The sequence below is a fragment of the Gymnoscopelus braueri genome (assembly GCF_963280865.1).
Source record: "Gymnoscopelus braueri genome assembly, chromosome: 14".
Lineage (NCBI taxonomy): Eukaryota > Metazoa > Chordata > Actinopteri > Myctophiformes > Myctophidae > Gymnoscopelus > Gymnoscopelus braueri.
The window spans coordinates 19,727,273-19,742,425 of record NC_137619.1 but is presented as its reverse complement, the minus strand read 5'-3'; positions in this window follow the sequence as shown (position 1 = coordinate 19,742,425).

Below are 15,153 nucleotides of genomic sequence, written 5' to 3'. Positions count from 1 at the left end.
TATTTATATCTATTAATTTAAGCCTCGAATCAAGCCATCATGAGATGACATGAATCATGACCATAAAACGTTTTTTACAAAATGATGGGATAAAAAAAAAAAAAAAAAAACCCAGAGGGTCTCACCCCCCAACCACCCCCCCCCCCTTAGGGGTCCCGTGACCTACAGACACTGCGAAGGAAAACTGTGAAGCCACAGCCACGCATGCAAGATGTTGCACATGAATTCTGCAGCCGCACTGAGGCGCTCCAACACAAACACTCTGACATTAAGCTTCACACAACAAACATCAGCAGCACACACAAACATTCACCACAATGACAAACAAATTACGTCCGCGCAAAAATAAGCAAGGGCTCGCTTATTTTGGGGTTCAAAAATCGTGGGATAAAAATTTCCCCCAAAAATGTTTTTAAATTTTTAACAGCGCATCGCCTCCTGCCGTCCTTCCTCTCTCTCCATCTCCGTGTCTCTCTCTCTCTCTCTCCCCTCTGGCCCTCTCTCTCTCTCTCTCTCTCTCTCTCTCTCTCTCTCTCTCTCTCTCTCTCTCTCTCTCTCTCTCTCTCTCTCTCTCTCCCTTCCTCTCTCTCTCTCTCTCCCTCTCCCTCTCCCTCTCCCTCTATGTCTCTCTGTCTCTCTCTGTCCGTCAGCGAAAATTCTGTCGCCGGTTCTCTGAATTTTTATTTTTAAATAGGCTCTGTTTTTTTTTTTAACAGCGCATCGCCTCCTGCCGTCCTTCCTCTCTCTCCATCTCCGTGTCTCTCTCTCTCTCTCTCCCCTCTGGCCCTCTCTCTCTCCCTGTCTTTCTCTCTCTCTCTCTCTCTCTCTCTCTCTCTCTCTCTCTCTCTCTCTCTCTCTCTCTCTCTCTCCCTCTCCCTCTATGTCTCTCTGTCTCTCTCTGTCCGTCAGCGAAAATTGTGTCGCCGGTTCTCTGAATTTTTATTTTTAAATAGGCTCTGTCATGAATAATTGAGCACACATATGAAGTGAAACAACTAAATTCTATCCAAACGATATGTTATAAGTAAATTCCGTGCCTCAGAGAAGAAGTTTGAGAGCGTTTTATAAGCTAAAGTAAGAAATGAAGGCACTCGCACCCTGACTCGCACAAAACAATGGCTGGCGTTCGTCTTTTGTCGGCTGCACTCGGAGCCATTCGGGCTCACTCGAACTCGCCACCTGATTGGCCAGCTTTTGCTGTCAATCACAGAACGATGAGCGACGTTGCCATGTCCAGGTTTTGTAAGCGTGAAGTGGGTGTAAATTGGTTAGAGAAAGTGCGTCGACGCATGCGCAGTGGGCAGCTTTGTGTGTTAGGTTGCTTGTTGCTCGCTTAGGTTGCTTGTTGCTCGCGCACGATCTGGCAACAGCGGGTTTTTTGGTCGGGTTTTTTGGTCGTTGCTTTCAGCCAACTTCCCAATTGTATGTTAGATATCTGTCTGTCATTTAATGTCACTATGAATTGAGTACATAAGGACCCCATTTGAAACAAGCCATTAGGCTTTCATGGGCTTTTTAATCCTATTTAGCTGACCTTGTATTTAAACTGTACTTTCATGTGCTTTTTTTCTGCAAACTTCTAAATAAAGTATTCAATCAATCAATCAATCAATCAATCAGTCAATCTGAAACAGCTGGCCATGAATAAACAGGAGGGAGCATTTCCGGGTAACTGGTGCTCTATGGATCATTCACAAGACTGGTGAATCGAGGTTAGTTCAGAATGTGGTGAGTAAAAAATAAAAATAAAAATGATTAAAGTAATATAATTACATATATATTATTCATTTTATTTGCCCTATGATACAGGGACAATGCCTCATAGTACACACTCCTGTACAGTAGATGGCGGTATTGCACCATCTTGCCACACCAATCAGAGAGGAGGACCCTTTTGGAACCCAAAACTTTAGGTACAACTCACGGCCGAAGCACTGGTCCACTTCTCTCCCAACTTGCTACAAACATTTGCCAAATTGTGAAATATTACCCGAGAAAGAGGCAAAAACTTGGAAAATAGCAGATCTACAAGCTCACAACGCCTCTGTGTTGTGAGCTTGTAGATCTGCTATTTTCACAATGTTTATCTGTGGAACCGAATCAAACTAAATGTAATGCCTGAACTCCTACGATTCCAAGTGGTTGTCAGGGTGGGGGGGTCCCCAGTTAAAAAATGATTATTTTGGGGGGGTCCCCTGTTGAAATATGATTATTTTAAATTTTGAGGGGTCCCCAGTTGAAATATGATTATTTTGAGGGGTGCCATGGCTCTATTTTCAGCAGTGTAAATTTAAGTTGTGATAACCTTGTGTTCATGTGAAGTCTGCCACCTACTGGTGTATTTAGATTTTTCAACTCACTCATTCAATTAGTAGCCTAATGAGTCTGCCATTGGATTCAGCTTAGTGGGTTTGAGTGTGCTGAAGCTCAGTGGGAGTGAATGTTTGATGCTGCAGAGCTCACTGTCGGCTTTTGGATTACCTGTGCGAAGGGAGGCCAATAACAAGGGGTCCCCAGTTGAAACATAATTATTTTGAGGGGTCCCCAGTTGAAATATAATTATTTTGAGCGGTCGCGGCCTGAAAAGGTTGAGAACCACTGCTCTTGCAGACCTACACAAGGACAGGTGCGTATAGGAAGATTAGAGTTACAAGTCCTACAATCTGTCTTCACTTGGAAACACTTGTTTTATTGAATACAGAACCTGACCATCAGTGTCTCACTAAACCAGTGGTCCTCAAAGTTTTATCACGTCAACAAGGACCCCCTAAATTGACACATATTAGCCTGCGGGCCGTTTATTGTAATTATGTCTATTAATTATTATTGTAAAATCTATGTTAATGTAACTCATTTGGTTCCATGTGTACACTCTCAGAGTTACAGACCTGTAAGGGTCCATTTGGTTCCATGTGTACACTCTCAGAGTTACAGACCTGTAAGGGTCCATTTGGTTTAGCTGGGGACCCCTGGAACTCCCTCAAGGACCCCTGGGGGTCCCCGGACGCCACTTTGAGAACCAATGCCCTTTAAACAATTCCTGTAAATAAAGTTTAGTTTAGGTTTTCCCAGGTTTCTTTCCAAGGTTTAAAAATAAATAAATACCAAGGCATGTTTTTATGACTTTTTGAATAGTAATGTTATTCTTATGTAAAAGTCTGGAATTCAAAATTGACTTGAGTAAAAGTTCAAAAGTATTGGCATCAAAATTAACTTAAAGTACCAAAAGTAAAAGTACTGTTTTTGCAGAAGGTCCCATTTCAAAGAAATATTTTTGAAAATGGCAGATCTACAAGCTCACAAAGCTTGTAGATCGGCTATTTTCAAATGGCCGAAATGTGTATATAGGGCTGAAGTGGTTAATGTATGTTTTGTAATAATAATCAAAATCTACAAAGTAACTAAAGCTGTCAAATAATTGTAGTGGAGTAAAAGTACAATATTTGCCTCTGAGATGTAGTGGAGTAGAAGTAAAAGTATTGAAAATTGGAAATACTCCAGTAAAGTAAAAATGCCTCAAAACTGTACTTAAAGGAGAGATCCGGACATTTTAAGTGTTATCTTTGATGTGTCGCTAATCACTCACCGTCATTGAAATGGACGTTGAGTTATTCCAGAGAGTCCCCTGTCGTGCAGTCTGGCGACCCCCTCCGTGGCATAATGGGAGCCTGTGTAAGAGTGAAAATCGTCTATTATAACCGATGCAAAGTTAGTTTTTTCTCTACTACTGCTCATTGTGGAGTCTCATGATACTCAAACATGCACTGAAAGTCGCGCACGAGCTATCGTTCGTGCAGAACTAGACGACGCTGGTTGCTTGTTTCTTCCACAGACGCCAGGTTCTGTGAGAGAAACAAGCAACCAGCGTCGTCTCGTTAATATCATCATATATTATTGATTTCAGCTGTTTACAATTCCAAATATGCAAACATGACCCGCTTTAATTACTTCAGTCTATTAGTAGCTTAATGACTAGTATTGCTGTATTGCTGTTGTATGATTCTAGCTGCTGAAATAAACTTGCCATTTGGATCATTCATTGTTGACAAACGAACAGAACATGGATGTTGTTTGAAAAAGTATTATTTATTTCTTGTGTGACCAGACCCAGACCCGGAGGTAGGGCTCGACAGCGAGTGCCTAGTGGCCGGGCTAACCACTGAGCCAGGGCCCAGCCCGAAGAAGCAACGTGGGCACATCATCTCCGCCACGTGGGCCCGGTGCCCAGAACCCGAGTTTGGAAACGGAGTGCGCTGCCTGCCAGACGGGTGACAGCGGAGTGTTCAGACTGACCAGACCTGGGCAGCAGAGGCTGACGTGGAACTTAACAACGCTGGTGGTGAAGAAGGAGCCTGAGCTTGTGCGTGAGTAGCCTACTATAAAAAAAAAATTATTTTTTTCAAAAATCTCGTTTTTCTCGTCGATGGCAGGCTGAGCCATGCAGAGAAAAACGAGAAATCTCGTCAATGGCAGTTAAAGAGTTCAGTTAAAAAGTACTTGAATTACTATACTTGTGAGGACATTTGGCCCTCACAAGTATAGTACCACACACACACACACACACACACACACACACACACTAAGGAAATAAGTATGAATAAATATTCAGAATGTCAATAAAATGTGAAATTAAATGTTTAAGAAAATAGCGGGTTACATTTCTGCTTGTCAATGTAGTTAATATATAAGCAATAGTAAATTGTTGTTGTGTATATTAAGTAAAGCACATTGTGTAGCTGTTCAATTTATATTAAAAGGAGACTTCATGGATGTGTTTTAGTTTTTGTATCATTCCTAAGCCAATAATTTGATGACCGGCAGCGGTTCCGGTAGGAGACACAAAGAGTCTACCGGAACCGCTGCCTACCGGTCCGCTGGTCATCAAATTATTGGCTTAGGAATGAGAAAAAACTAAACATGTCTCCATGGGGGGGGGGGGGGGGGGGGTCTCGATTTTGAAGTGAACCTCATTGACATAATATATTATTATTGAAGTGGTCGTTGGATTGACTGAATGGCAGAATATTTATATTGTAACAACCTCAGAAGAACCTCTGGGTTCCATTTAGTGGTCATCAGTCTGTGTCCAGGTCACAGCAGAGGTCAAATGTCAAGTTCACGTCGATTGTGTTTCATGTTGGATCAACAGAACCAACGTAGTATTATTTAAATTTCTATTCATCCATGTCACAATCATTTGTCAAGGTTTTAAATGATATAGAACGAGTCCTCTTGCACAGTGGTTTTCAACCTGTGGGTCGGGACCCAGGGGGGTCCCAAGATGATTAGCTTAATGTGCAACATTGTTTTCTCACTCAACAGTAAACAAACCAACATACAGTGTAAGTGTATACAAGGTATCTGCACATTTATAAAGTTATACTATTTAAGGACCTTTAAGACCTTTTTAATACAGCAAAAAAACATTTGCCAAATTGTGAAATATTACCCAAGAAAGAGGCAAATACTTGGAAAGTAGCAGATCTACAAGCTCACAACGCCTCTGTGTTGTGAGCTTGTAGATCTGCTATTTTCACAATGTTTATCTGTGGAACCGAGTCAAACTAAATGTAATGCCTGAATTCCTACGATTCCAAGTGGTTGTCAGGGTGGGGGCTCCCCAGTTCTAATATGATTATTCTGGGGGGTCCCCAGTTGAAATATGATTATTATTATTTTATTGGGGGGGGGTCCCCAGTTGAAATATGATTCTTTTGAGGGGTCGCGGCCTGAAAAGGTTGAGAACCACTGCTCTTGCAGACCTACACAAGGACAGGTGCGTATAGGAAGATTAGAGTTACAAGTCCTACAATCTGTCTTCACTACCTGTAAGGATCCATTTGGAACCCCCCCACACAATACAAAAAAAAAGTGTTGTAAAATGTAATATGTATTTTATGGTAATTATGTATTTCTGTAATTTACAGGTAGACCACAGCAAGGAAAGGGGCGTTGTCGTGGCGTGGCCGATCCTCCGAAGTGGTATGACCTGGGTGAAATGGAGTGGGTGCCAGAGGCCTTCCCATTTACAGCAGATCCCGGACCTCTCAATGGCGCTGCTGAGCTGAATTCAGACATTCCAGTGGACTTTCTCCAGCTGTTTCTGACTGAAGAGCTTTTCCAACTCATTGTTGAGCAGACAAATCTCTACGCAGAGCAGTAGTCCAGTCACAGATATGCCACAGTCAAGAGCCGGTGCATGGAAACCTCTTACCATTCAGGAACTGAAAACATTCTTATGGCTCCTCTTCCTGACCGGTATCATTCAGAAGCCTGACCTGAAAATGTACTGGTCGACGGATGAGATCTTTGCGACCCCCTATTTTAGCAAGATCATGGGCCGTAATAGGTTTTCAGCTGATCATTAGGTTTCTGCACTTTACAGACAACAGTGTGGCTGATGAGAAAAGAAGAGAATATGACAATGTACAAGGTACGTCCTGTTTTGGACTACCTAGTCACCAAATTTGGTGACTTGTATCAGCCAAATTCAAACATTTCTATAGATGAAGGTACGCTTCTCTAGCGAGGGCGCTGCAAGGTCTGTGCCAAGGTCTGTGCCAAGAAGAAAGAGTGGCATGAGACAAAATTCCAGTGTGCTAGCTGTCTTGTCCCTTTATGTAGAGACTGTGTCACATACTATGATCACACAAAGTAGAACTTGTGAGTAATGTGAAGAGCTTTGTGATCTGTTTTTTTTTATTATTTATTACTCATTTATCATTTATTTACATTGCACTAATACTCCGGACACCTAGTTAACATTTGGGCCAAGCGGGTAAGCACCTTATATGTTGCATTTGTACATGTTTAGGGAAATACGGGCTTTATTGGTGACATTTCAGGGCAAACTGGGTGGGTGGGGGGGGTGGTCCGTTAAGACTCATTGATATAAAAATTAAAAAATCGAATACATCTATGAGAGTCTTGATCTAAGGCTATCACGATTGCATGGCAATACCAATTATTCAGAATGTGTTCTTCCATATGAGAGACTGAGAGTAAGGCACATACTGTATAGCCTACAGCCTATATGGTTGTAATGTATTCTAGTTTCATTTGTTAAATAATTCATTATCTTAACTTATTAATGTTCATGAAGCACAAGCAGGACTGGCACAGTACGGACCTGGCTGCAGGTCAAAACCAAATATAAAAATATCTTGCAGACTGGTAAGTGCCTCAATACATTGATTTATCCACCTTCATTTGTACATTTTATTCACTTAGGTGCCTGCTCACATTTCCTCATTGCTTTATTTAGTTTTTATTTGTTTTAGCTGTTAAGAAGAAAAATTACGTCTGTGGGACGGGCGGTGGGCCTCCCACCCAAGAATAGGCCTACACCCCAGCTGAGGATTTGGTCCTGTCCTTTAATAAAGGGCGGCCTTCGGTGGAAGGGATCCAGGGGGGGACATCCACCGATTCTGTGGCCCCTGACGTGTCTGCCCCCTTCGTAGCAGGTCGGTCTACATTTGTTCAGTAGCATACTGCACATAGAACACAATCAACCATTTATGGTGTTATTATGTGGACTGTCTGATTAATTATTAAAGGTCTGACATTGTCTTGCAGTGTCAGGAAGGGCCCTGATACTAATTGAGCCACCAGTTGATCCAGTGAGTATTATAAGTTAATGACACCTGTCACCACTAGGTCAATACGCTCTAAATTCCACTGTTCTATTTAATGTGCAGGTGGAGGGCCTTTTTGAAGAGGACGCAGATGAGGAGACTCTGTCGGCTGAAGAGGTATCATGTCAATCGTCTGTAAAATAAATTTACCTATACTATATTTACCTATACTTATTTGGTCCATATTGGCTAAGAAGTCAGTGATGTGGTTGTCATAGAAAATATCATTTTCTAACAGGAACCAACACCTGCAGAAGCCCAGCCTGACAATGCACTGAGTATTAACTTAAGGACATTCACCCCAGATGCACAATTCCTGCTGCTGTGCTAATTGATATGTGTTTAACAGAATTCAACAACTATTAAAAGACTGTACGCCACCCATCTGAGCAGACAGATTGAGCTGTGTGAGCTACAAATAGTTACTGAAAAGCAGAGACACCAAGAGCACAAAGTGGATATGGAGATAAAGAAGCTGGATGTGGAGATGAAGAAGAGGAAGATTGAGAAGTTGGACCTCGAAATCCAGTCACTCAAAAATACAAGTATGGTCATCATTCAAATGCACACTGTAAGCATGACTGTAACACAATGTAGTAATCTGTTCCCCTCTCTCCCATGGTCCCAGCTGAAAATAGCAGATCTATATGCTGAAAGGAGCAGCATGGCAACAGGCTGTGAGATTGTAGATCTGCAATTATATATTTTTTTGCACCATGCATGGCCTATCATCTTAACATTTTTGTTGATTCTGTGTATTATATATCGAAAACTGCTCATTCCTTCGTTCTGATGGGCTGATTTTGAGTTAGTCGTGATAAATAAAAAAAATGTAAAAAGGCATGACATCTCTCTAATTAATGTACAGTATAGTTATTGGTCCACTGAAATTGTCTGGGACCAATTAGTCTTAAATTTTTCATTGGTTTTATTTCGTTAATTTTAAGGTCAATGTGGTTTGAGTGTATTTTTCCATTTTCGTAATGTATGTCAGGTGTTAGATTTTAAGTCATACAAGTGTTGTGTATTTGTTGTAATTTATTACAGTTGATAGTTTATTATAATTACTTTTTATTTTGTTAGTAGTCATAATTGATTTAGTTATAGTTGTCATAATTGATGTAGTTATTGTTAAGGATTATATGAAAATGAAACCTAAATGGTGTGCTTCAATGTCAAATAAGATAGACACAGTAACAAAAGTAACAGAAATCATGCTTTATTGCATTCAGGTTTTAAACTCAAAAAGGAGGGGAAAAAAATTAAGCAAAAAAAACTGCGCATATCGTTCCCTGACAACCGTCCCCTCAGGGTTGTCAGGGTAACTGTGTGGGATGTCGTCCCAGTCTCTGTCCTCCACCACTATGGGAACCCTTATATGATGCCAGCAATGTTGTGGAGGACAGCGCATGCGACAATGATGTCGCAAGCCCTGTCTGGGGTGACTCGGAGGTGGCGCAGGCAGGTGAATCGTGCCTTAAGAACACCAAATGCCATCTCAATTCGGGCCCTTGTCCGGTTATGGCCATAATTGTAGTTGCGTTCTTCTTGGGTCTGGGGTTCTGGGAAGGGGGTGAGGAGGTAGGGCTCGCAGGGATACCCCTTGTCTCCCAGAAGCAGGCCTGGAAATTCACCCGAGAACAAAAACGCAATAGTTAGGGCTGCATAAATAGCAGGGTAAAACGTTGGAAACTATCATGATGAACAAAGAGGTGTGACTATACCTAGTTCCAGTCTCTGGCCAAGTGTGCAGGATCTAAATATCCTGGCATCATGCGCCGACCCTGGCCACATTGCCACTACATTGCTGAACAAGAGGTCGGCATCACAGATCATCTGAAACGGTCAAATAAGATGTGTTAAAGTCATTTAATGTACGTAATTAATGCATATATTTTACATTAACGATGAGTCATTCTTACTTGCACATTGATGCTGTGGAACCACTTTCTGTTCACAAAATCTGCCTCATGGTCACCTGCTTCTTAATTTTGATATGGGAACAGTCTACAGCACCAAGGACATTGGGAAAACCTGCAAAAAAGAATCCAATAAATAGTATAATTACTGTTCGAAAGTTACACATAAATATTCTATCTTGACTTAAATTCATGTTACCGCCAATTTGATAGAAGTCCTCCTTTATGTGGTTCAGTATTTTATGGCCAGGGAAGGTGATGAACGCTGGTGCCAATGATTTAAGGGAAAGGTACACTTTTCGGATTGTCCTGCACACAGTGGCTTTGCTGAGATGCTCAGCATCGCCAACTGTGTACACTACAGGAACGTAGCACTTGCAAAAAATCTCAGCGCAATACATACCATCTGTGGCACCGTCAAGGCTTGGCTCCTTGCGGTGGGGTTAGAGATTCGGGGGCCAAGCAGTGTACAAATGTAGCGTACGCCTGCCCCCGAAAATCTGTAGCGCTCATATAAGTAATCGTCATTGAAAGCAAAGGGGTCGTACCGGTCCCGAAACACCTTTTCCCTTCTCAGTGCCTTACGTAAGATCAGCGCCTCTTCATCCTCCACGTCTAGTAAAAAAGGGCATGCCATGGTGAAGCTAGAGAATAATCATTCCTACACAGGCCTTTATATATTACTATTATCACTAACGTGATTGAAAACACCCTTGCAACATTGTCAGCCTTTTTTAGAATCTAAATACAATCTGTTATATATTATCAAACATCTAACAACAATATGAAATATTAATATGAAAATAGTGTAAACAGAGTGACAATGACATATCACATGAGTCATTGTGAAACCATTATGATTCATGGTCACACTATTTCAGTAATATAATTAAATTGATTATATCTTATATTGTATTTAATTTATTGTATTTGAATGCAGGGTCATTAAAATGAGTCCATATACACACATAGGTGTTGAATTAACTGTGGAAAAAGTCATTGGTTTACGATTGGAGTCATTGGACTAGCAGCTATTTCACAAAAGTTGAAGAACAAGGCACTGGATTAATAAAGCTTGGCTGTTAGCCTGGTCCGGCTAACTTCACAGCTAAATTGCCATGGTAACTAAGGCAGGATTGCTTCAATTTTCTTTCGTGAAACCGGATCATGGATAAACATATACAGGTTTACTGGCTAAGTTAATCTGCCGAGCTAACTCAGCTTTCGTGAAACCGATTCCTGGATAATTTAAGCCAGGATAGCCGATTAAACCCGGTTTAAACCCGGTTTATCCCTAATCCAGGTTTCGTGAAATAGACCCCTGTAAGGGTCCATTTGGTTCCATGTGTATATGTCACAGGGAGATTGGAGAACCAGGGAGATTGAAGACAGAGCGCTCGTTTTTAGGCACGGGGCTTCGGGGCGAGGCGGGGCTTTGATGCAACGCGGACCTGTCTTTTGTTGTCCCCCCCCACGTATCAACCAGGAAGCTACGCTAGGGGAACGCTGAACACGCGTTCACACGCACACGTGATAATAGTCATTGTCGATGACGGAGGCGCGCCGACTCAGCAGAGCTTGAGGCCGAGGAGGCGCGAGTGCCCGCGCTGACCGGCCGATGCTCTGCTAGTCGAATCAGCGCCGTCCGAGTTGTGAACCGATAGGGACAGAATAGTTCTTTTCATGGATCACTGTGTGTGTGTGTGTGTGTGTGTCAGGGAGAAACTAAAACAATGCGTGTGTGTGCGGGCGCGTGCATGCGCGCGCATGTGTGCGCATGCGTGTGTGTGTACACACACACACACACACACACACCCTCCCTCTAGTCTGGCTTGCAGTGCCCTCTAGCGTTGGTTTTACAGAATTGCCTGAAAACAAGCGCTCGTTCAATCTCCCTGGTTCTCCAATCTCCCTGTAACGTATACACTCTCAGAGTTGTTCAGAGTTGTGAACTGTTTATTATTATTTTTTATGTTATTACTCATTTATCACACAACACATGGAAGTAAAAGTAAAAAAATCTTTTGTCATTTGTTTGAAAATGACTACTGTATATATGTCTGCATCACTGGAGACAAAAATAAAATGCTCAAGATTGATTTCTGCCTGAGAGTTGTCTCCTTCACAAAAATGCCTTTTACTCCGTTTCTATTCTCAGAGGGCTGTTTTTGATTAAAAATAGTTTTATTCAACTGCCTATAAATAAAGAACGGAACATGCTAGCAACTCACTTTTCAAAGAAGAGTCTCATCTTTCTTTTGATATATAGTACATCATTTTAGTCATAGCACAAAATATTCTGTGGGTCTTGAAAGAGTAGTACAAATGCTCATAAATTCTGGCACTGGGAGCACACTGCCAGAAAACACTGTGGCACTGAATGAGTTAATAAACAGAAAATAAATGTTCAAGTGGGTTGCCAATTTCAGCCAATCAGGAGAGTAAAAACAATTCACATTTTGTCTTCTCACTTTTGTACAATTACACTTTATTGGCCACTGAACTCCTGTATGAGTTCACTCTCCTGGCCTAATTGGATAATATTGATATCCTGACCTGAGAAAATGCATTTTCTATTTACTAAAGGGTTGGAGAGATGAGGAGACCCATTACTGGACAAACACTATAGCAATGATTGCTATCAGAATATTTATACACACTTCCATAATTTTTTACAAATAACTACATTTATTTCAACAAATAATACCTTTAACGCATTCACGTTTTGGGCAAATTTTTTATAAAATCCTTGTCAGAAAGCAATTGCCCAAAATAGGTATGCAGCAGGTAGTGTTTAAATGCACAGTAGCAGCCTCCTCCTCCTCCTCCTTCCTCTTCCGCCAATTGGTGATTGACATGGATATAAATATACAATACACATCTTTGCAAAATGAGCAATTGCACTTGTCAAGAAAGCTTACCACACATTCCATGTTTTCCAAGTAGGCAGGACAATAGCACCACCCTAGATAACATATTTCCAATTATTGTTTGGCAGCCTAAGTGACAACTGAAATACATTAAAGACAATCAATAGCATGTTCAGTTTACCTCAGAAGAAATGCCATGACTTTAGCCATAGCAGTGGCTAGCTGGAGTAAAAAAAAAGAAGACAAAAAAAGAAAGAAATATATCCAGCTCCAAACAACCCAGAATTGGAAATGTCTAATGATGAAGGCAAACAGCCTGGAGATCTATTTATGAACTTAGCCTCCAATCACCTTCATCTTTATGAAATCGACTAATTGGGAACAACCATGAATCAGAAAGGCGGTATGGTTAAGTACTGGACAGGTGCTCCATTGCATTTGTTCTGTGGAATGTTGATGGAAAATGAAATATTGTATAATATTGGGTATAATAATTCCTTTTTAACAGGTCGTTCATGAAAGTCCTTGTTACATTTGTGTCTTTATTAACCAAACAAAAGAAAAACATTTGAGAGAGAAAAAATATAAACAGAGCAAAGAATAGTTTTGAAAGAAAACGAATTAAAACAGCAAGCAAAAAATAATAATTTGTAAGCAAAGGAAATTATATAAACGGAACAAAAAATATTTTTAATTAAAACAAATTAAAAACGCAATCAAAAAAATATATTTGCAAGCAAAAAAATATAAGATTTGAAAGAAAATAAAAATAATTGAGAACAAAACTTTTAAAATTCAAGAGTAAAAAAATAAGGAAAAACGGTTTAAACTACATACAACAAAATACTTAGTAAAATGTTTGGGTAATAAAATGTGTTAAATATGTTTTTAATGTTTTTTTTCCTCATTTGCGAATGAAAGTTGTTTTTTCTGATTGCAAAATGCCTTCTCTCTCAAAACCTATGTCTTTGGTCTCGATTTTTTTTTTCTCTCTCTTGGATTTGTTTGTGTGAGGGGTTAAAGTTCAGAAGGCGGGTCCTACGCTGATAGATGTAAGACACCTCTCCATTGGTCACTTGGAGTCTGAGTGACAGCTCCCCCTTCCTTATGTAGCTTGTTGAATGCAGGGATGGAGGTGTGTTACGGCCAGCATGGTTTTTTGATTATTATTATTATTAGCAGTTTGCAAAAAAAACAAAAAAACATGAAAGTATAATGCAAGGTCAGCTAAGAGTATTTAAAACCTAAGAAAGATGACTTGTTTCCATTGGGGTCCTTTGTACTCAATTCATAGAGACATTTAATGACAGACAGTATATATGTTACAGTATGATTGGAGAACCAGTACGATTGAAGAAAGCGCACTCGTTTTTACCACCCACCCAGCACTAGAGGGAGCCACAAGCCAGGCTTGTGTGCAAACATATATGGCCACACACACACACACACACACACACACACACACACACACACACACTCACACACACAAGCGCACACACACGCGCACGCGCTCATGCTTTTTTTGGTTTATTGAAAGCAGGACTGTTTAGATACTTTTATTGTGTTCTGGCTTTTGTTTTACTTTCTCCCTGACACACACACACACACACACACACACACACACACACACACACACACACACACACACACACACACACAGTGATCCATGAAATGAACTATTCTGTCCCTATCGGTTTACAACTCAAACGGCGCTGAGTCGTCTAGTAGAGCATCGGCCGGTCAGCGCGGGCACTCGTGTTCAGCGTTCCCCTCATAGATATTATGGTTCCCCTAGCGTAGTGTCCTGGTTGCTATGTGGGGGGGAACAACAAAAGACAGGTCTGCGTCGGCGCATCAAAGCCCCGCCTCTCCGCGTTCTCCTTCTCCTCCTCCGAGGAGGAGAAGGAGAGAAGGAGGACGGTTTATTACGCGAGGAGGAGGAGGAGGAGGCTCCTCTTCCTCGCGAGCCTCGCGTAATAAACCCCCGCCTCGCAGCGCCGCGTCCTCCTTCTCCTCCTCGCGAGCCTCGCTAATAAACCCTGTCTCAAAAAGCCCCGCCTCGCCCCGAAGGAGCCCCGTGCCTAAAAACGAGCGCTCTGTCTTCAATCGTACTGGTTCTCCAAACGTACTGTGACATATACACTACTATGCAAAACATCATAAAAACAAAAACAAAAAAAATATGTACAGTAAACAGTTTGAGTAAACAGATTGATGGAATACTTTATTAACAGTAGGATACAGAGGTACAATTGTACAATGATTGTTATAAGGATAACACAAAAAGGCTTGTTTCCATTGTGGTCCTCTGGGACTGAGGTCAGAGCTCCATTCCAGCTCTGGACGCTACACTATTCGTTACAATATTGAGCATTTTAGGCTATTAGCAATTCAGATGATTCCCTAATGTTAGGTTTCTGTTCTACTTACAGTTTGTGATCTGTATTTAAAATTGTTGTTTTGTTGTTACTGTTATAGTAGGCCAGTGGTTCCCAAACTTGGGATCGGGACCCTCAGAGGGGGTCCCCAGATTAGCTTAATGGGCAACATTGTTTTCTCTCTCAACAGTAAACAAACCAACCTATACAGTATAAGTGTATACAGGGTAACACATTTCTAAAGTGACAATTTAATGACTTTTAAGACCTTTTTAAGGCATTGTGCGCTTGTAGTTCGGCTATTTTCACAATATTTATCTGTGGAACCGAGTCAAACTAAATCTAATGCCTA